The following is a 22,181-nucleotide window of genomic DNA, read 5'->3' as shown; positions in this document are numbered from 1 at the left end:
TCAAGTTGACCACACATGTGTGTCTGAGCTGTACAGCTCAAATACCGTTTTTGAAGTTGCAAGCTTTGTAACTTAGTAGTAGTTATAAGCCTGCCTTCATTTTGCTTCTGAAACTGCTGCTTCAAGATCTACAGTATGTAAGTAAACACTACTTTTACTTCTTCACAAACCAGAGTACAGTAGTACCTCTGTTGCGAATGGGATCCGTTCCGGAGCCCCGTTCGCAACCTGAAAGGAACACAACCTGTGTCTGCGTGTCTGTGCACACACGGGTCGTGATTCGCCGCTTCTGCGCATGCGTGTGACGTCATTTTGTGCGCATGCGCGAGTGGCGAAACCTGGAAGTAACCCTTTCTAGTACTTCCAGGTCGCCGCAGGACGCAACCTGAAAAAACGTATCATGAAGCAAATGTAACAAGAGGTATGTATGTATGATTGTTGTTTTTAAGATGAGGAAAAGAGGTAACACCAGGGAAAATCCAGTCTGCCTTAAAGGATTCTGGATTAATGTTTAGAGAAGGTTAAATCAACCTTGTCTTAGCTTCCAAGTTTAACGATGATACTCCACTGATCTCACTAACACGAACAAGGAAGGATAATGATAGCTACAACTTGCTGTATTGACCACACTTGACGGTCCATATGGGACCAATGCAGGCATGATTGCTATGTGAACTCTGCCAGAACCCACCCTGAGGTCAAGTCTTTTTTCTTTTTGAAATGTAAAGCTATGCTCTATGAGTCACAGTGGTTTGTTATTTCCCCCCAAAATCAAGGGCTCAAATGCACTTTGGGAACACTGTTTAGATTTTTCATTCATTCCCCTCCTTTTTTACCTGCTGTGAATAATGCATCTGTTTATCATAAACCCTTGAGAAATGGGGATCAGAAAATAGAAGCTGAATTTCAGCCCACTCTGGAGTGACATCGCAGCAACAATGCGCAGCAGATAAGGCAAAAGAAGATTACAGGCGACATGCTGACAGCACGGCCATCCTTAGGCACTCAGAAAGAGAACACAGGTTTCCCGCAGCCTGGAAAAATCACACCAATCCATTCCTCCAGCCTTGGCTAATGCTACCTTCCTTGCTTCCTTGCTAGGACACTCATATAATACCACTGAAATAAAGGTAGGAAGACCAATGTGCATGTCTGCCAGAGTCACAAACAAATTCCCATAGATGGAAGCATTTCTATCCTCTTGAAGAACAACCAGCCTTCAACTGGTAGGGTGGAATTAGGTAGGGAACCTCAGGCAAGGGCAAAGGATAGCCCTCTCTATCACACTGGCTGCCCAGTTGCATCCCCCTTGAGTGTTTTTAACCTGGCTGAAATGTGTCCTTGAACTCTAACAATGCCCCCTGCTTCCTTGGATGTAGAATAGAGAGTAACCAGCCTACCATACAGAGGTTAAATACAAATTTCAAGTTCATAAGTTTATTCTGCTAGACAAAGGCTATGACGAACTTTTATTACATTCATAATATGAGCCGCCATCCATGATGAGAGAGACAAGTTACCAGAGGTAAAATCCATTGCTCTACCCACTGGTGAGGGAATAAATGAATGGAGAGTGGACTTCCTTCACTTTCCATTTTTTAATTAATTTATTAATCCCTCCTCCACCAGTGCAAAGCTGTGATTGCACAAGTAAAATAAGCATAAGATGTGAGTTAACAGTACTTGTTTTAATTTACGCTTAATCTTTTCAGGGTTTTGCCCAACATTGCATCCAAAGAAAGTGAGTTATGCTAAAGTCCCATTCAAATTAATGGGGGTATAAATCTAGTCACAACTCACAACTTGCCCTATTGATTTCAGGGAGACTTGCACTACAATACTATGCGCACTTATTTCAGAAGAAGCACCATCAAATACATGGGCGGACATGTACGGAATCACAGCATCAACCAAACCCGTTTCCCTCTGGATTTGGACGCCTGTTGTTGATAAGCAGTGTCCAGTGCACAGCGGAATGATGAGAAGTATGAGCCAACATGCTCTATACTACTTTATTTACAGTTCAAAGCTGGTAAGTTACAGAAAAACATCTTCCCTCTGCCAGAGCAGAGAAAGCGTCATCTCTCCTCTAAGGCACGGAGAGAATCACAAACTGAAACTGCAAAGAGCAGTGAAAAACAGGAAACCAGTGTACGTCACATCCAGTCTCCCGTTCCCGTGGGAACCCAACAGTACAGACTCTGTGGAATGTAAACAACCTGTCTCGTGACAAGCACTTCGCTGCACAGAGAAGAAAGCAGAAACCAACATCCTCCCCCTTTCTGTGAACATCTCTGGGCAGCGTGTTCGTACAATATCAGTACAAACCCAACTTCTGCACATAGGTACAGTGTTGATCCCTTGATACAATCTTGGACAATACATCAGCAGGAATTTCATTACCTGGCATATAGGACACCGTTACGAGTCCCTTCTGAATACGTTCCCTAGCATGTTGCAACTTCAATTGCAAGTGCTTCGTGCTTTGCTTACAACCTTCAGAATTTAGCAAAGCCAAACATGCTTTGTTGTCCTGGTAAACCTGGATTGGACATTTGACAGGAATTTTCATGTCTTTGCACAATTGTAACAACCATTCACAATCTTTAAGTGAATAAGACAGTGCATTCAGTTCAGCTTCACAAGTACTTAAGCTAACTGTTGTTTGCTTCTTGCATGACCAATCAAATAGACCCTGATTGTACTTATAGCAAACTCCAGACGTACTTTTCCTGTCTGTAGTGTCACTTCCAAAACTTGCATCTGCAAATATCTCAAGACCACCAGACTTCTGATTGTTAAATCTCAGTCTGTAATGCATAGTGCCTTTCAAATACCGCGCTATGCGTTTCAGAGCTTTCCAATCCTTAACAGTAGGATTGTTGACTTGTCTGCTTAGCAAATTACAGCTAACAGCAATGTCTGGTCTTGAACATCTGGCAATGAAGTTTAGCTTGCCTAGCACACTTCTGTACAGTGTAGTGTCAGAAAATGCTTCTTCAGTGTCATCTACCTGATAACCTGTTATCATTGGTGTGTCCACAGGGTTAGCATCCATCAGGTTTAGCTTGCTTAACACATCAGCAATTTTCCGTGACTGGTGTACTAGAATGTTACCATCTTGATCTCTCTCTATTTCCAGAGATAGGTAGTTGTTTACCTCACCAAGATCTTTCATGTCAAAGTGCTCTTTCAGTTGAGCTAGGGCGTTATTGTACATTGTGATATCTTTCCAAAAGAATAAAAGATCATCAACATAAAACAAACAATACAGTTTCTTTTGCCCCTCCTCTTTGACAAATACACATGGATCAGCTTTCCCTTGCTTAAAACCTAGAGAAAACAATACTTCAGTGAGTTTTGTGTGCCAACACCGTGCACTTTGCTTGAGACCATAAATTGACTTTTTCAGAGCACAAACAAATCCCTGTTTTACCTGTACGCCATCAGGTGGAAGCATATAAAGTGATTCACCTAGAGATCCGTATAGAAAAGCTGTATTCACATCATGGTGACTAATGTGTAGATTTTCTTCTGCAGCTAGCTTGAGCATAAGCCTAATGCTCTCATACCTCACTGTGGGTGAGTAGGTCTCGTGATAGTCTTCACCTGGTACCTGTGCAAATCCTCTGGCTACCAATCTGGCTTTGTGTCTGACTATCTTGCCATTTTGATCAGTCTTCGCTTTGAAGACCCATTTGCTTCCAAGCAATTTCATTCCTGGAACTACTGGAACTAGCTCCCATGTTTTGTTCCTTTCCAAGGAATCAAGCTCAGCCTTCATGGCATTTAACCATGGCTCAGCTTCCTTTGAATCCAAATCCTGGATTTCTTGGAAACTTGAAGGTTCAAAAACCTTCTTGGAGCTTTTAACAGCTGTTACTGCTATCTTAGCAAACTCATCAGCAAATCTCTTTGGAGGTCTGCCTTTTGTGGCTCTCTGTGACCTGCGAATTAGCCTTAAGTCTTTAACACTCTCCTCTTCCTTCTTAGGAGAAAAGTGACCTATTGTGAACAATGGTTCCTCCAATTCTTGATCAGAGCTTTCAGAGGGTCGCATAGAGGCTTTCGCACTCTTGAAATCCTCTGAATCACCCGATTCAGTTTCAGTTTCAGACTCAGAATCAGAACCTTCATCAGTGGGTGTGGGTTGTTGCGGTTGCTTTTGACTATCCTCAGTCTCATCACTGTCATCAGGATAACATTGGAAAATTCCCACATTCTCCCCCCACTTGGCATTGTACTCAACACTTCTTGTGAGCTTAATTTCCTTAGAGTCAGTCATCATTATTCTGTAAGACCCTTTCTGATAACCTAGAAAGATACCATGCAATCCACGCTTGTCTAACTTGGAGTGTTGTGGTGAGTGAACCCACATGTCCGAACCAAAAATTTTCATGTGTTTGATGTATGGCTTCTTGCCAAACATCTTCTCATAGGGGGTACAACCAATCGCTGAAGAAAACCTGCGATTATAACTGTAAGTGAAACATGAGAGAGCTTCGGCCCAATAACTCTCTGGAAGATTTGCATCATGCAGCAAGGTTTTTAACCCTTGAAGCAATGTTTGATTTGCTCGTTCCGCAAGTCCATTCTGCCATGGCGAGCGAGGACTAGACAAATCGTGTTGAATTCCTTTCTCAGCCAGAAAAGCTTCAAACTGCTGAGAAGTGAACTCTCCCCCCCGGTCGGTGAAAAGAATCTTAATCTTCTTACCATGCACATTTCCCAACCAAGCACAGAATTCCTTGAACCTAGGAAAAGCCTCTGATTTCTGCTTGAGATTGTACACAAAAATATACCTGGAAAATGCATCAACAAGAACCATGAAGTACCTATTCCCACCCAAAGAGGGCGCTAGTGGTCCAACCAAATCAGCATGAATAATTTGGTATGGCTCTGTAGCTTGCCTACTAGACACCTTACCTTTCGCAGCCATTTTCACCTTGTTTGCTGCGCATGCCTTGCACTTCATGTGGTACCTGCAGGGTTTAATAGTCATACCTTCAACCAAAGCAGGCATTTTAGATACTGCCTCAAGATGCAAATGTCCAAATTTCCTGTGAAAATCGTGAATACATTCTGCATGCAAACTTTTGTTAGAACCTGCAATGCAACAAGTGTCATCCTGCACAACATCATCATAATACAAAACAAACAAACGATCAACAAATTCAGCATACAATTGATAATCATTTTTCTTGGTGATGATGCATCTATTGTTCTTAAAGGAAACGTCTATTTTCTTCTCAATCAGCTGTCCAACGCTGAGCAGATTATGTTTCGCGTCCGGCACATAAAGCACGTCCTGTATCGATAAGTCCAAACTGTGAAGAACAACAGTTCCGTAGCCTTTACTGGGGATTGTGTGGTCATCCGCCTGGTGAATCGCACCTTCCTGCGGTGTAAAAGACACGAACAGTCGCTTATCGTTGCACATGTGATGCGTTGCAGCTGAATCAACAACGAAGAAAGATCTAGACGTCTTCTGGACCTCTGCAACCTCTGCAACCTTTGTAACCTTTGGAGCGTAGCGTGAGACCATTGCCTTGTGCTGCGTTGTCCTGGACACCGGACCTTTGCCTGTGCTCTGGCCTTTTCCACGCGATGAGCTTCCGCTGCGCTGCTCTGTCTTGGCCCTGGGATATTTGCATTCCCTCTTCATATGGCCTAGACGTCCACACGAGTAGCATTTCACTGCCTTCAAAGCTTTGGCGCCATCTGGTGGTTCCACTGCACTATGGGATGACGACTGTGAAGTCTCCCCATTTCCCATGCAGCCAGCACCCCGCCGATCTGCTCCATTCTGAATCATGGCAGTATCACAAGCTACTGTGAGTTGAGCATTTGGCTGATCAGTGGTATCAAATTCCCCACTTGCTTCATCCAGCCTTCTGCAGCTAGCCATCACTGCTGCTTTAAATCAAGCTGCTGTATACATGCTGCTTCTGTGTACAGCTGCTTCAATCCAAAGGCAATCTCAAAACAGCCTCTGCATGTGAGCCTGTGCCGCTCTTCTGTTTATTTGCTTATCTGCAGCTGTTTCAAACTGCATTCCAAAAGCAAGTTCAAAAGCGAAAGTCCCCAAGTGCTTTCTCTAAGCTGTGCTAAATTCTTGCTGCGTCACATCTGCAGCTGCTTGAAACTGCAGCATTTGTAAAAGTTACTTTCACTTTCCCAGCCATCCAAGCCACTGCGCTTGTGCCGTGGAAAACGGCTTTAAAAGTTCAAAGTCCAGCCTTAAAGCCATTAATTAGAAGCTGGCAGGCTGCCCGGAGCAGTAGCACATACCTTCATCAATCATTTTGACGCGCAGAGCAGATACCGTGCGTTCCGTCTCTCTGCCGCTGTTCCGATGCTTTGCCGGCACTTCGTCTCTGTGCTCCTTTGTTCCTTTGCCAGGAGCCCGACTTCTGAAGCCCAATCTCAAAACACTGCATTTTTCTGGGCCCGAAACCAAATGTTGTTGATAAGCAGTGTCCAGTGCACAGCGGAATGATGAGAAGTATGAGCCAACATGCTCTATACTACTTTATTTACAGTTCAAAGCTGGTAAGTTACAGAAAAACATCTTCCCTCTGCCAGAGCAGAGAAAGCGTCATCTCTCCTCTAAGGCACGGAGAGAATCACAAACTGAAACTGCAAAGAGCAGTGAAAAACAGGAAACCAGTGTACGTCACATCCAGTCTCCCGTTCCCGTGGGAACCCAACAGTACAGACTCTGTGGAATGTAAACAACCTGTCTCGTGACAAGCACTTCGCTGCACAGAGAAGAAAGCAGAAACCAACACTTATTTATCATGATCAGTTAGTGTTTAAAACATTGCAGGTCTCTTTGTTGCTGCAATGGACTAAGAGAACTACCCCATGGAACATCACATTGCAGTGTTTTTGGCACATCTCTTTCCTTTGCGTTGCCTCTCCTTTAGAAGCGCCTGCGCCAGAAGACCCTTCGCGTCCCAACATGGGTGCTAGTGCACCTGTTCTTGAAAGCAACATGGATTCACAGATGGCTGATAAAGTGCATCGGGCACTGACTGCAAATAAAAAAACCGCAAGCACTCCACAGCACAGCCTTCAGTCAAATTTAAATGAGCCTCTAGTAAGTTCGCATTACAGTCAATTCACAAGTGCACACAAGGGTGTCTTCACAATAGAGGCTAAGAATAGTACTTGAATTTCCTGTGTTTGCAAATTAAATGAGACACTTGGAATGGGATGAAAATGAACTTTTGCTTTTTTAAAGGCGCTCTTCTGCTTTCTATAGGACATTAACAGCATTATGAAATGGTGCATTGGAGGCGGTAAGATGTTCTTGGGCTTTTTGGCAAATGCCCACAAATTAGTGGGAGCCTAGTGGGCATTGGGAGTTAACCTCTTTGACAGGGCTGTAGCTAGGGGGTGGTGAGGTGGGCCCCCACCAGGGGCCCAGGCAATGGGCCCCCCTGCAAGAGGGTGGGTTGAATGGGTGAAGGGGGCGGGGTTGGAGGAGAGGCGGAAAGAAGAGCTAATTTGTCCATGGCTAGGGGGTGCAATCTGGATGGTTCTGCCAGGGGTGCAAGATCACCTAGCTACGGCTCTGCTCTCTGATGGGCAACTGCCCCTCACCCATGACAAACATGCTTAGAAGAGAGAGCTCAGGTGGTAGAGCAGGTACTTGCAAGCAGAACGTCCCAGGTTCAGTTGCAATTGCAGCTGCTAGACTCAACTGCTCAGTCAGAGCGCCAGACCAGAAACAAATTAAAATCGTGTCCATGACAGGCAGCAGTGGTGAGCCCCGCCAGGGCATTGGACCCCAGGCAACTGCCCAAAGGTGCCAAGCTCTGAGTCTGTTCCTGAAGCCTAGTTTTAGAATGCTTTTAGCAGGACGCAGTATCCTATGGCAAAGGTGGGGCACCTCAGCTCTGGGGGCCAAAAGAAGCCACCCAGGCTCTTTATGTGGGAATCTTCTCAGGCCACACCCACTTCCCAGCCACACCCCATAGGCCACACCCATCCCCAGCCTTCCTTAACAACCTGCTTGGGTGTGTATTTCCTGGCTGGGGTGTCCTTGAAGTCTGGTAATGGTACTTGCCTGTCTGGACTGAGCACAGAGTATGATATGTGAGGGTGTGTAGAAACTCACCCACAATTTATATTTATTGCTCTGCTGTCATGGACTGGTTGGGTGCAGAGGAATGGTAGGAGGAACCAGCAAGGGAAGACAGCTCAGAGCGCTGTGGAGTGATGGTGGGACAATAACAAGTGGTCACAGGGAGAAGAGTGGGAAGAGGAGGTGTTGAATACTGAGGGGTAACACAGCTTACTGATCTGGGATAGACGGTGACAGAGATAAGTCCAGAATTGGAGGCAGAAACATAAGCAGGAAAGGGGGAGGAGGAAGGCCAAGAGCTAGAGATGAGTCAGGCTGGTGAAGAATCAAGGATGTCTCCCCCTCCTGCTGCCATGAGCTCCCTTACTGCCTTATCTCACAGAACCAGAAGAGGCATGAAAAGGGTGGAGAAATTGGTGATGTACAGACAGTCTCCAAATGCTTGGAAAAAAACCCTGGAGAGGCAGGCACCTTAGGCAGGTGTGGAGAGGTGGGGACTTTCAGTCCTGGCAACTGATTTCCATGGAGCAAAACCACCAGGAATAAGTTGCTGTGCTCATTAGACCTGACACTCAGCCAAATCTGTGGAGGCCGTGTTTTTGCTAATAAAGAGTTAACTCCAACTTTGAGCTGTTTGGTTACTGACTGGCACACTCCTGTGACATCTGCCTACCTTTGTCTCTGCTCCCTCTCACCACTGGCATGTGGCCCCTGGAAGTTTGTTCAGAAGGGAATGAGGCCCTCAGCCTGAAAAAGGTTCAAGCGGAACTTATCTGCTACTGAATCTCATCTCCCCAGCCCCATGGAGTCCCAGTAATGTACGGCCCTGACATTGTGACTCACCACAAAATATTTCCCTTCCCATCCTCCAGACTGCCAGTGCTGCAAGACTCTGCTGATCTTCTGGAGCGGGGAAAAATCCAACTATATTTTATGGCTGTTTCTTACAACCTCAGCGGTAATAAAGATGCAGGATGTGTGGAAACCTGGCTTACAATTTTGTTGCTGATGAAGGTGGCAGAGCAGAATCCATCTCCTTCTCTGCTCAGCACCACAGCGCCATCGGAACAAACTTGTACCAGGCATAAGGGCTTAAAGACAAATTGAAGGTCGCTACCCGGAAAAAGTGCAAAAGGCATGATTGCTCTTTGCAATAGCCCCAGAGGCTCAGCGCTTTCCCAAAAAGGGTATGCGGCCATCCCTCTTACGGACTAACCTATTACATCTCCCCCTGCCTTATAAGACTTGGTTTTATAGCTTGCTCTATCCTAAGGGCTTGAGCACAGGGCAGGCTATTTGTTCCTTGGGCTGTTTTACACAGTGGAGATTGGAGCATTAGGGAGCATGGGGGCTGCCCCACCAACTCTGTCTGCCCCCATTCAGTCCAGAGGTTGGCACTGTCTTACCCAGGAGTAGGCAACCTAAGGCCCGTGGGCCAGATGCAGCCCAATCGCCTTCTAAATCCAGCCTGTGGACGGTCCGGGAATCAGCATGGTTTTACATGAGTAGAATGTGTGCTTTTATTTAAAATGCATCTCTGAGTTATTTGTGGGGCATAGGAATTCGTTCATTCCCCCCCCTTCAAAATATAGTCCAGCCCACCGCATGGACTGAGGGATGGTGGACCGACCCACGGCTGGAAAAGGTTGCAGACCCCTGGTCTTACCCATAGGCACTAGGAGTGTGGGGCATCCGTGCGCTGGGCTCTCAGGGGCACCAGACTGAGAGTCCAGCGAAGAGCCCACCCGTCAGCTGGAGTGCCATGGTGGGTTCTTCTGCGCCACGAGTTCAGGGGCAACCGAGCCAGCAAGATGCTGAGGTGGCTGGCCAGCTCTGCCCTCTTGTGTGCCTGGGACTGGGCAACCGGGGGCGTGGCAGGCGGATCTGTGCACCCTGGTGCCGCATATGCTTAAGACAGCCCTGGACTGGCTATCAGTTCCCTCCTCCTTAGTCTCAGTGTTTTCCCTGTAAGCGAGGAGGATGGGATTGAACTACAATTAGTTGGTTCCACCTATCATTGGCTGCAGCTTAGCCTGTCACTAACTTTGGCTCCACCTACTGTCGCCAGCAGCCATGGATAAACAACAAAGGAAATCCCCTGTGAACAACCACAGGCAACACGCGGCTTATAATGTGCTAACAAAATATTTATAACAGTATAATGTTTCACAATTCATAAACAGAAAATATGCAATGGAGTAACAAATAATTGGAGTCATGGACAACAATAGAGAGCATGGTTAGTCAGTATCAGGGAACTTGGAGATGAAGGCAAAATGCCTTTCAACAGTCACAGTCCTGCAAATGTGCAGCGATGTGGCGTAGAACAGATGATGAACTGTTTCGATGGTAATTCTTCATCAGCAAATGAATTGTCCCTACAGGTACATCAAGTAGCAAAGGATCATCAACCACTGAGAAGTGTAGTAAGCTGATACCAGCTTACCAGACCAGGTTCAAATCCCCACTCAGCCATGGAGCTTGCCGCATGACCCTGGACCAGTCACAGTCTCTCAGCCTGACCTACCTCACAGGAGTGTTGTGAGGATAAAATGGAGAGAGGTAGGAGCACCTTGGAAGAGAGATGGAGTATTAATGCAATCTGTATAGTTAAAGCCATGGTTTTCCCAGTGGTGATGTATGGAAGTGAGAGCTGGACCATCAAGAAGGCTGATCGCCAAAGAATTGATGCTTTTGAATTATGGTGCTGGAGGAGACTCTTGAGAGTCCCATGGACTGCAAGAAGATCAAATGTATCCGTTCTGAAGGAAATCAGCCTTGAGAGGTCACTGGAAGGACAGATCCTGAAGCTGAGGCTCCAATACTTTGGCCACCTCATGAGAAGAGAAGACTCCCTGGAAAAGACCCTGATGCTGGGAAAGATGGAGGGCACAAGGAGAAGGGGACGACAGAGGACGAGATGGTTGGACAGTGTTCTCGAAGCTACCAGCATGAGTTTGACCAAAATGCGGGAGGCAGTGGAAGACAGGAGTGCCTGGCATGCTCTGGTCCATGGGGTCACGAAGAGTCGGACATGACTAAATGACTAAACAACAACAACAAAGTCTAGCTCAGTATTGTCTACTAAGACTGGTATCAGTTCTCCAGGGTTTCAGGAAGGAGCTTTTTCCAGTCCTACCTGGAGATGCAAGGGATCAAACCTGAAACATTATGCTAGGCAGATGCTCTACCACTGAGCTATGGGTCTTGCCATAAGGTGAGGGGCTTATGCTATGTTATATTGGCTATGGAAACCTAAGACACAAGGAAAGTAGAAATTATAGCAAGGATCAATATTTTTCATTTTCTGTTCCTGCTCACCTTTAGGTAGAGTTTCACATTTTGGCACAGATCCTACCCATCAGCCCTACTGAGGTGAACTGAGAATGTGGGCAGAAGGCGTGCTTCAGGTCTACCCACAATCCCCAGAGAACCGACCACTGCAAGGTATGCGGAAAACCTTTTCCACTTGAATTTTTTCCCTACCATCTTTAGAATGGTGTGTGCGAATGTATAAAACACCCCAAGTAACACCCCTTATAAACTAGGGCAAGGAGAACTTTCTCTGTTACTATGGTGATGGTTGCTGCAAAACTCTTCAGATAGACTGATGTGCAGAAGAACAAAAGACTCTCAGAAAGACATCGGGGATTTTACTGTATGGATGTGGGTTACCTCAGCAGATCTGGAGAAGGAGCCTCTTGAGAAAACAGTTCCACAGAGAATAGTTACTCCAGAGCATTGGCTTGCCTTGTGTGGTGCCATGCCACCCCCCCAAAGCTAATTGTTTAGTGAAGAGAGTGTGCGTGTGGGGAAAAAGAAAGATGTGATCAGAAGTTGTGCTTGCCTGAAGAACCGGGCTTGTTTACAGTAGCAGGTCAACAGACGTGTATTTGTATATAAAAAGGTAAAGGACCCCTGACAGTTAAGTTCAGTCGCTGATGACTCTGGGGTTGCGGTGCTCATCTCACTTTACTGGCCGAGGGAGCTGACGTTTGTCCGCAGACAGTTTTTCCGGGTCATGTGGCCAGCATGACTAAGCCGCTTCTGGCGAAACCAGAGCAGCGCATGGAAACACCATTTACCTTCCCGCCGGAGCGGTAGCTATTTATTCACTTGCACTTTGATGTGCTTTCGAACTGCTAGGTTGGCAGGAGCTGGGACCGAACAACAGGAGCTCACCCTGTCGTGGGGATTCAAACTGCCGACCTTCTAATTGGCAAGCCGTAGGCTCTGTGGTTTAGACCACAGCACCATCCATTGTATTTGTATATATACAAATATATATTTTTATATTTGCATATAAATGTGTACTCTCATGGGGTGCATGAATGGATGAAACCACAAGCAGAGATAGGCAATTCCTCCCAAAGTTGTCCTGATCAAATAACTCACAGGCTTGGTTCTGGAAATTATGCTTCAAACCACAGTCAAGTTAGCACACAAGAATCTGAGGCCATGCCTTGATCCTGGTTTTTTGTTTGTTTGTTTTTAAGCATAGTGCCCCCTGATATTTTGGACTACAACTCCCATCATCCCTAGTTATTGGTTGTGCTGGTTGGGAACGATGGGAGCTGTAGTCCACAACATCTGGAGGACACCACGTTGGTTCCTCCTGGTTTAAACCAATGGGTTGGAGCAAACCACAGCTCCCACAAATTCACCTGTAACACAGAACTGTGGTTTGCTCATACCACGAAAGGGAAAAGGTTCTTTTACCTTTAAACCTGGAGGAGAAATAGAGGACAGAGGAAGTATGTGAGTCCAGGGCTGTCTGGAACTCATTTCTGGCCTTGAATCCATTTTTTAATTTGATTATCCTAAGTAGACCTTTATTTCTTTCATTGCCTATGGAAAAAGAAAAAAAGAAACCCTAATTCTGGCCCTCCTTACAACAATCGCTTCATGCATCTGTTATCAACCTCCCTCTCAGGTTTCTCCAGGCTAGACAACTGCATCTCCTTCTGTTTCCCTTTCATTCTGCAGCCATCGCTTTTCTTAGGTTATTTACAGCTTTTCTTTTTTACATATTTATTCGAGTGAGGCCAGCTGATACAAGAGTTGAACAAGGATTTAGTGTTTAGAGATGAACAAATATTTAGAGGGGATTTAGCTTTGCTGGTCCCATACTGCGGAACACTCTTCCAGCAGAGATTCAGCAGCCGTCCTTGCTGTTAACCTTCAGATATCTCTTGAGGACATTTTTATGCTAGTGGGGCGATCTAGTTGCTTAATTTTTCATTTCTTTTTAGATTACTCAGCCATTTTGCAATTATTTTGTATTATATCATAAGATATTTCATAAGTGTAGGTGGTATATTTTATAAAGACATAAATAAACATGAATAGTCCAAGAAAGCTCTCCCCCATGACCAAGTAGTTGAAGTACTTTCTAAACCTGTTCATGACCAGCTGGAATGTGTGCAGGGGAGAGTGACCAAGATGATGAATGGCCTATAAACCAAGCCTTATGAGGAACAGTTGAAGGAGTAGGGTACATTTAGCCAGGAGAAGACTGAGAGGTGATTTGATCGCCATCTTGCAATATCTGAAGGGCTGCCACATGGAAGATGGAGCGAGCAAGTTTTCTGCTGCTCCAGAGGGTAGGATGCAAACCAATGGATTCAAATTACAAGAAATGAGATTCTGACTGAACAGTAGGAAGACCTTTCTGGCTGTAAGAGCTGGAAAGGACTACAGTGGTACCTTGGGTTAAGAACTTAATTCGTTCTGGAGGTCTGTTCTTAACCTGAGGTACCACTTTAGCTCATGGGGCCTCCTGCTGCCACCGCGCCGACGGAGCACAATTTCTGTTCTCATCCTGAAGCAAAGTTCTTAACCTGAAGCACTATTTCTGGGTTAGCGGAGTCTGTAACCTGAAGCGTCTGTAACCTGAAGCATCTGTAATCCGAGGTACCACTGTACCTGGGAAGCTAATGGCCTCTCCTTCATAGGAGGTTTTTAAACAGAGGCTGGATGGCTATCTGCCAGGGATTCTTTAGTTGTAATTCCTTCATTGCAGGGGGGTTGGATTAGATGACCCCTGGGATCACTTCCAATCCTGCAATTCTGTGATTCAGTGTACAGTGGTGCCTCGTAAGACGAAATTAATTCGTTCCACGAGTCTTTTCGTCTTGCATGGTTTTTCGTCTTGCGAAGCATGGTCAGTCGCAACTGCACCTCTTTAAGCGGTTTTAAGAAAAAAGGAAACAAACTCGCAAGACGTTTTGTCTTGTGAAGCAAGCCCATAGGGAAAATCGTCTTGCGAAGCAACTCAAAAAACGAAAAACTCTTTCGTCTTGCGAGTTTTTCGTCTTCCGAGGCATTTGTCTTGCGAGGTACCACTGTATATTATTGGGCAAAGGGAGTGTGCACAAAAATGCATATATTAGAAGACAAGCGTACAAAGATACGCACAAATTTCCAAAGCTGTGTGTAAGATCTGGTAAGACTGGGTTACTCGATTGCATGTCTAAGACACAATCTTGAGGATCTGCAGGATATTAATTCAACCTGATTTAATTATGGTTCAGTTGTTATCTGATTTTACAGTTGCCTCTGAGGAAGAGCAACAGCTTGAAATGTGTTGGGCACTGTAAATATTTACCGGAAGGTGTGTTGTTTTTTTAATGGATACCTTTTTATTTGACACCTTGAGATTTCCCCTCTCTGTTTCCAGTTATATTTGAGCTATTACCCTGATTCCCTCCCACTCCTCCCTTTTTTGGCCACCTCAAATTCAAGAATCAATACACCACCAAACCTCAAATACAATTCGCTCCTTCGGTGATGCAATGAGGCTGCCAGGGGGAGGCTTTTGTAGTGTTTTGTCAATTTCACATCATCCCTTGAGCTCCTGATTTGTTTCACTTCCCCTGGCTCAAATCGCCTTGTCTTTCCACCAGCATGACTGCGGTGACAGGGACTGCGTAGGCTTTACAGCCTTATATGCTTAACCAGCTTCCCGCCATTTCAATTCTCTTTTCTAAAAAAGAAGTGTATTCCGTGTGTCCGCCTAGAGCAGGGCTAGGAAAGAAACCGTCTTTCAGCTCAGGGGCTGCATTCCATAATAAGAGAAACCTGCTGGATCATGCCAATAGTCCTGTAGCCATAGTGGCCAACCACATGCCTTTGAAACTCCTAAGCAGGATTCGAGCACAATCCCCTCCTGTAAAGGTAAAGGGAACCCTGACCATTAGGTCCAGTCGTGACCGACTCTGGGGTTGCGGCGCTCATCTCGCTTTATTGGCCAAGGGAGCCAGCGTACAGCTTCCGGGTTATGTGGCCAGCATGACTAACCAGAGCAGCGCATGGAAACGCCGTTTACCTTCCCGCTGGAGCGGTACCTATTTTTCTACTTGCACTTTGACGTGCTTTTGAACTGCTAGGTTGGCAGGAGCAGGGACCTCCTTCTCCTCATCCAATTCTGTTTTACGGGACTGCCTCTCCTGGTATGCCCCGCAGAGGACCTTAAGGTCCATGAATAACCATAGTTTAGAGGTCCCGGGCCCTAAGGAAGTCAGACTGTCCTCCAACAGGGCCAGGGCCTTTTCAGTGATGGCTCAGACCTGGTGGAATGCTCTGTCCCATGAGACTAGGGCCCTTCAGGATTTAACCTCCTTCCATCAGGCCTGTAAGACAGAGCTATTCCGCCTGGCCTTTAATTTGAATTCAGCCTGCTCTTTTATATCCTTCTCTTCCCCCCTCCCCTTTTATGAAGATTACCCACTCTGAGACCCCACAGCTAATTCTCCCAGTGTCTATTCGCTAGCCCAAGTAGGCCCAATTCAGCCAGCTAGCCCTGGGGGTTATCTAATGCTTATTTCACCTAAATTGTTTTTTGATTTTTGAATTTTATTGTTCTTCATGTTTTTATACTGTATTTTATGCTGCTTTTACAATTAAGTGTTTTAAATTTGTTGTTAGCCGCCCTGAGCCCAGTTTTTGAACCGGGAAGGGCGGGGTATATATATATATATAAAGAACCTTTTTTGCAATTGTGTGATGTTAACATGATTAAAAAATCTTCCTCTCTGCCATTTTTTTAAATGGTGGTGATGTAGGAGAGGGAGAGTCCATTGGCTTGTCATAAATCCTAGATAAAGAGAGTCTTGAAAAAACTTTTAGTTTTGTATTTCTTTTCTTTTTTTTAAGAAGAAAAAGAAAATTGTCCCACGGAGCAAAGAGCAACAGTGAAATGATGAAACCGTGCGCTTCCGCCATTGCATTAAAAAAAATAAAAAAAAATGAGTGGTGTTGGGGAATAAAACTAAGTGCTCTTTCAATGTTTAGCAGATAAGTTTCCGAAACACTTTATTACGAACTTCTGTTCTGAAAACCATCCCAGGAAGTACAATGTTCAGGGTGGGTTCTGGTTGAGGGGGATTCCATTGCCATTCCTTCCCACCCCCAGCTCATGAAATATTCTGCTAGCAGTTGAGGCCAGATTTCCAGCCTATCAGCATATTGGGGGCCAGGAGACTAATGAAGTTTTAAAACCTTCATTTTGTGATCTCTGATATAATGGAGCACAGTAATTATTGGAAACCCTCAGAGCGCCTCCTCTTTGGACGGAAGAGGTTTTAATAAAGTCATTAACTTTGCAAGAGGAGTGAAAGCCTTTTGCAAGTCTCTTTGCTCCCAATTTACTTTTGGTGTTAAGGGGGGGGGAACAGTTTGCAAGGTGGCTCCCCAAGGTATTTTTAAAGTGTGTTTTTTATTATTAAAATTAATAACAATGTGCTGAGTCAAGTTATGAAACTGACTGGGAGGAAAACACAGGAGAGGCATCTCTGTTCAAGTATATTTCACTTGCTAATACTTCAGCCTTACTTGAAAAATCACCTTCTTGGTAATTAATCCCGTCCGGTGGGAGCATTCAAGGGCAGCCGCCATGAGAATTTGAAGTTCTTGCAAAAGTCTGCTAATGCTCTGATAATTCATACATGGTCTTCCATTTGAAGGGAAAACCCCGATGACTTTACAGTTTCATCTGGACAGGTTTTGAACAGCAATTTTGCACTACGCTTGCATGATGCCTGTTATCTATTATATTGACTAGTGTATAAAACCACACCTGCAACCAGAGCAGGGCCCTGTGGGGAAACTGGTCTCCTAAGGGACGTTCCAGCTCCTTCCTTGAAATTTCAGCTTTCTTTAAATTATATTCACTGCAGGGAGTAAGACTAGATTACCCTTGGGGTCCTTACCAACTCTATGGTTTACACGCAATCTCAACCCCTAGCTACCACTTTCACATTTGGAGATATAAGGGAGAGCTTATATTGTCCTAAAGAATCCTGGAAATGTGGTTTATGAATGGAGCTGAGAGTTGTTAGGAGACCCCTTATTCCCTTCACAGTGTTACAATTCCTGGAGTGGTTAAACGATCAACTGCTCAACCAAGGGGACTCTGTCAATTGTAGCTGTGTGAAGGGAATCAGGATGTCTTTCAGTACCCTGAAGAAACTACAGGTCCTATCAATGCTTTCTCCCCTATATTTGTATTTATTGCTGCAAGCTACTCCTTCAGCAGGGAAGATGCAAGGAATGCTTCACATTTCTTTCTTCTGATTCCTTGGCAGCTGTCAATTAAGTGACCAAGTGACCTTAGTAACAGCAGACCTCCATATGTGCCTAATAAGTCTTATAATGTTGCCTCCACATTTTGCTTTCTAACTTTCTTTATAGATATCCAATTGGCTTGTTTTATTTTTCACAAAATGAAAGCTAAGAGTCCGGATCTCATGCTGGGGAGGTGGGATGACAGAATGAACATGAAGATGAACTAGAAATCATGCAAAGCTCTACCCCAAAATAAACTGAATTCATTTTCATCGACCCAGCAATAATGGGAACTGATTTCAGGTGTTGTTCAGAGATTTTTGAACTAGTGCAATTAACTGTAGTCAACTGAACTTGTTAATTCTATGAGCTGGGAAGAGAGTTGCCAGTTCAGATACAATAGTTTGCATCTGAACCATGATTTATTTTTATGCCTACAGGCTTCCTCCTCCTTTATCTCAGAAGCACTATAATGCAAGGGGAGGGAACCACACACACATGAGACCAGAGCGAGAGCTTGGCTTTAACCTCTTGCTCTCGTTGTGGTTTGCATGGGGAGCTGTTTCCCTGCATGCACATGCATAGGCAAGCTTACTACAACTATACCTGTGATACCCTCGCTTTGGAGAATGTCAAGCAAGTGAGAACAGGCAGACCTAGAAAGTGTGAATATCTTAAAGTAAGTTTACTTAAAAGCAAACATCAGGACGGTATTCATTGGTACTTGAATGAATGACTGCACTTAAACAGCTTAGATATGTAGAGGAGCTGAAAGTAATGAAGCATGCTTAGCCTCCAGCTTACTTAAAGCCTTTTAGCCTGGAACGAAGAAAATTGGCAACAATGCAATCTTCTTATGAATGAGGGCTGGATGAGAAAAGGGTGGCGGGGGGAGGGGAGAGAGAGCATGGTTGGGCTTTTAAAAATTTGATGTGCAAGGAAGGATGGCAACAATTTATCAGCTTCATGGAAAATCCATCTGTATCCAGAGGAGAGTGACAAAGGTGGTGAGGAACCTGGAGAGCAAATCTTATGAGGATAGGTCAAAGGACTTGGTCACGTTTTATCTGGAGAAGACATGATTATAACGGGGTAGGAGAGCTGGGGGGGGGGGGGTGAAACAAATCTGGCAATCAATGCACCCCCCTTAGGATTCAGAAAGTACATGGGTAAATGTCAGGGACGCGGACTTATAAAAAATATTGGGGGGGCCCGGGAAAGCTCATGAATAATAAATAAGCTCATGAATATGCAAATAAAGTGGCGCCGCCTCCTCGTGAGCAAATAGGGGAGAGCGTGCTGCGCCTATTAATCAGCTCCAAAGGAAATTGGGTAGAGCTTTTGCTCGGGAGGGAGGGCAGGAGGCATGCAGCCCGCCCCTCCCTGTGCATTTTGGGCTGGGGGAGGGGCGGTGATTGCGCTCTGCTGGAGGGGCGCCGGAGATTATTGGGGGGGCGGAGCCCCCCCAAACGAATTTTTGAGGGGGCTCGGGCCCCCTCAAGCCCCATGGAGTCGGCGCCTATGGTAAATGTACCCCTGACCGTTAGGTCCAGTTGCAGACGACTCTGGGGTTGCTGTGCTCATCTCGCTTTACTGGCCAAGGGAGCCAGCATTTGTCCACAGACAGCTTACAGGTCATGTGGCCAGCATGACTAAGCTGCTTCTGGCAAACCAGAGCAGTGCACGGAAACGCCGTTTACCTTCCTGCTGGAGTGGTACCTATTTATCTACTTGCACTTTGCTTTCAAACTGCTAGGTTGGCAGGAGCAGGGACTGAGCAACGGGAGCTCACCCCGTCGTGGGGTTTCGAACCGCCGACCTTCTGATCGGCAAGCCCTAGGCTCTGTGGTTTAGACCACAGTGCCATCTGCATCCCTAGTATATGGGTAGACAAGTCTAAAAAGCCCATGACACAATTTTTCACGGTCCTCTAGTGGCTATGGTGGTTCATTTATCAGAAGGGGTCACATACGAGTGATATTGGCCCAATTCTCGCTTGGGACAGTCAGTTGCATTACAGCCATGCAAAAGTCAAAGGTTACTATGCACAGCACACATCTCTCAATTCTCCTTTCGGCCACACTGAAGGGCATTATCTCAGTTCAAGGATACAGTCCAGCCAGGCAAGAGCACGCCAATCATTTTGTTACCAAAGATGATTGTGGAGCCAGGATCAGTTTTTTAAAGCTGTTTTTATCTTAACAAAAGCTTGAAGAAACGTTTAAAATGCAGACCCAAACTTCCTGCTGTGCAGGTTTTAGAGGCTGCTTCTTTCTGCCCACCCCACCCCAAATCCTGGATGGTTTCCAACCACCAAAAGCTATGAATATATTTCAATACTTAGGTTGGCGCGAGTAATCTCCCGGAATGAAGCTGTTCATCATTCTCGGAATTGTAATTCACAGAAGTTGTTAAAAGCAAGGTGCCCAAACTACTTACCCCCACAGCAGCCCATTGAGACTATTTCAGAGTAAACAAGCCTGACAACTGGAGTCTTTTTCAGACTGCAGGCTACAACTCATTACTCAGAAATGGCCATCATCAACATTGCACAGCAGCAAATGAGCCTGTGCTGGTCTGTAAGTTGTTAGGGTGGGCAGCTATGATTAATCCCAGCTTCTGGGCACATTGTCCTCTTTCAGAACACACTGCTAAACTTGTATTTATCTTACATATATTATGTTTTCTTCCCAAATGAAGTGGGGTAAAAAATAATCATCATTGAGTGTGCTTTTCATTGCAGAATTTACAGTGGTAGATTTATCCTTTCTAAGGCTCTGTTCTAAAGCCTTGTGTCCCCAACTCTCATCATCCCTGGCTAGGGATGTGCATTAAGTTCTCATTTATCCAAATCTCATAAGATATAACACATAATTCACTATTTCGTGGCCTCATCAAAGCAGGCACACATTGAGAGAGATTCCACAGGCATTCACAGGATTACAACGCCCTGTACTGTGGCATCTGAATATAGACTGCATTTTTAATCAAGACTTATATTGGCTTATATCTTGATCAGGTTCCTAAATTAAATGGGCTTAGATTTTCAAAATGTTTCATGCCAGGCAGAAAAAACCTTGGCAAGAGGTTTTCTCCTAAGACAAGAGGGCCCCATTGATTTATGGTAGAAAAAACAATTCTCAAAGTCATAAAAAGGGAGAATTACATATGCTGCCCCAAGGCTGAAAAAACACTATTAAGAATGGGTAAATAAGTAAAATGATACCAATGGGCCTCACGTTAAACCTTGAGCTGAATTCTCTAAAGGCCAGAAGCAAATGGGAAAAACATTTAGCTGACAGAAAAAAGAGAACATTTTTAGGAAATCTTCTAAAGCTGTTTCTTTCTCAAACTGAGAGAGTTAAAAAGGGCAATAAAATGTTGGGGAAAGGCAACTGGCTTGGCTGGAGAAGAAGCTTCTTTCTACTTTATTTTTAGGCTGGAAAGGGGGGTGAAAGGAGGAGGGTAAACTAAAGAGGCTTCTTTTAAAAGCTGTTTTTTACTGAGTTCCTTCCTTTTTACTTTGAGAAGCTTTATTCTTTTAAGAGGCTACCTATGATAATGTATGAAATATATTAGCTTAAATATATTGGCTTAAATGTAATTATGCAAAGGATTTAAGGAATGCTAGATTCTTATTTCATATGGTTGTAAGAGTTGTATTTATCCTGAAATTAAGTCAGCCACCAGCCTAGCCCCCCTGCCAGACAGAAGACGCCATCCAAGCACTCTTGATATATAGTTGTCAGGCATTTGTTTAGAAACCTTAAATGAAGGAAATCTTTCAATGTTGATGTGAACTCAAGATCCTTGACATCTGTTGAACATAAAAATGTAAGATTAAACATTTGTTTTAGAAGGCAATAGGGCAAGAGGTGAGCTGGTAATTAAGATTCCATGTAAGATATATTATTACTTATATGTCATATATATAGCTCTTTGTCTCCCTTATAAGGGCAAGGAAATGGGTGTATCTTTTGTGGGTGTATCTTTTGTGATTGGTTCTACCAAACAGCCAATAGGAATTCCAACCAGGCTGATTGGACAGAGGCAGCCACAGGAGGAGCAAAGGGGGCTGGATTAAGGGAATATAAGTGCTGGCCAGAATGGCAGGAGGCCAGGCCAGAGCTTGGTAACCATATACCACTGTGCCTCTCATTTATTTGTCTGACAAATAAATTAATATTTTAATTTCTCTATTGCTGCGTTGAATATTTCATTCCAGCTAAGCGTTAACCACAAGCAGAGGTGCTACAGTACCATATTGGGGTTGGTTTGTTTTTTGAGAAAAAATTTTCATAATAAAAAATTCTGTTACATTACCTTCCATTGACCTACGAAATCTCCTTTCCATATACACCTATATGTCTATAGTAAAATGATATAAAATTACGCAAACCAAAACATGTTATCAGTTATGTGGTGGAAATTCATGTCGTGAAACACACATCTAAGTTTTGGAAAACAGTTATGGAATCTTATGCAGGGATAGATGAGGATCAGGATTACAAAGGAGAAAGAGTTG

The 22,181-nt window shown here is 44.7% G+C and overlaps 1 protein-coding gene and 1 long non-coding RNA gene across 2 annotated transcripts in view; one reads left to right on the top strand and one right to left on the bottom strand.

Annotated features, from left to right (window-relative positions):
• The window catches only part of SHISA9 (shisa family member 9), a 261,988-nt gene that overhangs the window by 67,328 nt on the left and 172,479 nt on the right, over window positions 1–22,181 (bottom strand). The gene's annotated exons all lie outside the window — the stretch shown is intronic.
• LOC309356583 lies at window positions 40–16,313 on the top strand. Its single transcript, XR_014162866.1, has 3 exons — window positions 40–137; window positions 11,420–11,539; window positions 16,247–16,313. It is a non-coding gene; the product is annotated as an uncharacterized lncRNA (long non-coding RNA).

This window comes from Podarcis melisellensis (genome assembly GCF_964234715.1).
Source record: "Podarcis melisellensis genome assembly, chromosome: 14".
Lineage (NCBI taxonomy): Eukaryota > Metazoa > Chordata > Lepidosauria > Squamata > Lacertidae > Podarcis > Podarcis melisellensis.
The sequence above is the reverse complement of the archived record's forward strand: the minus strand, read 5'-3'. Positions and strand labels throughout refer to the sequence as shown.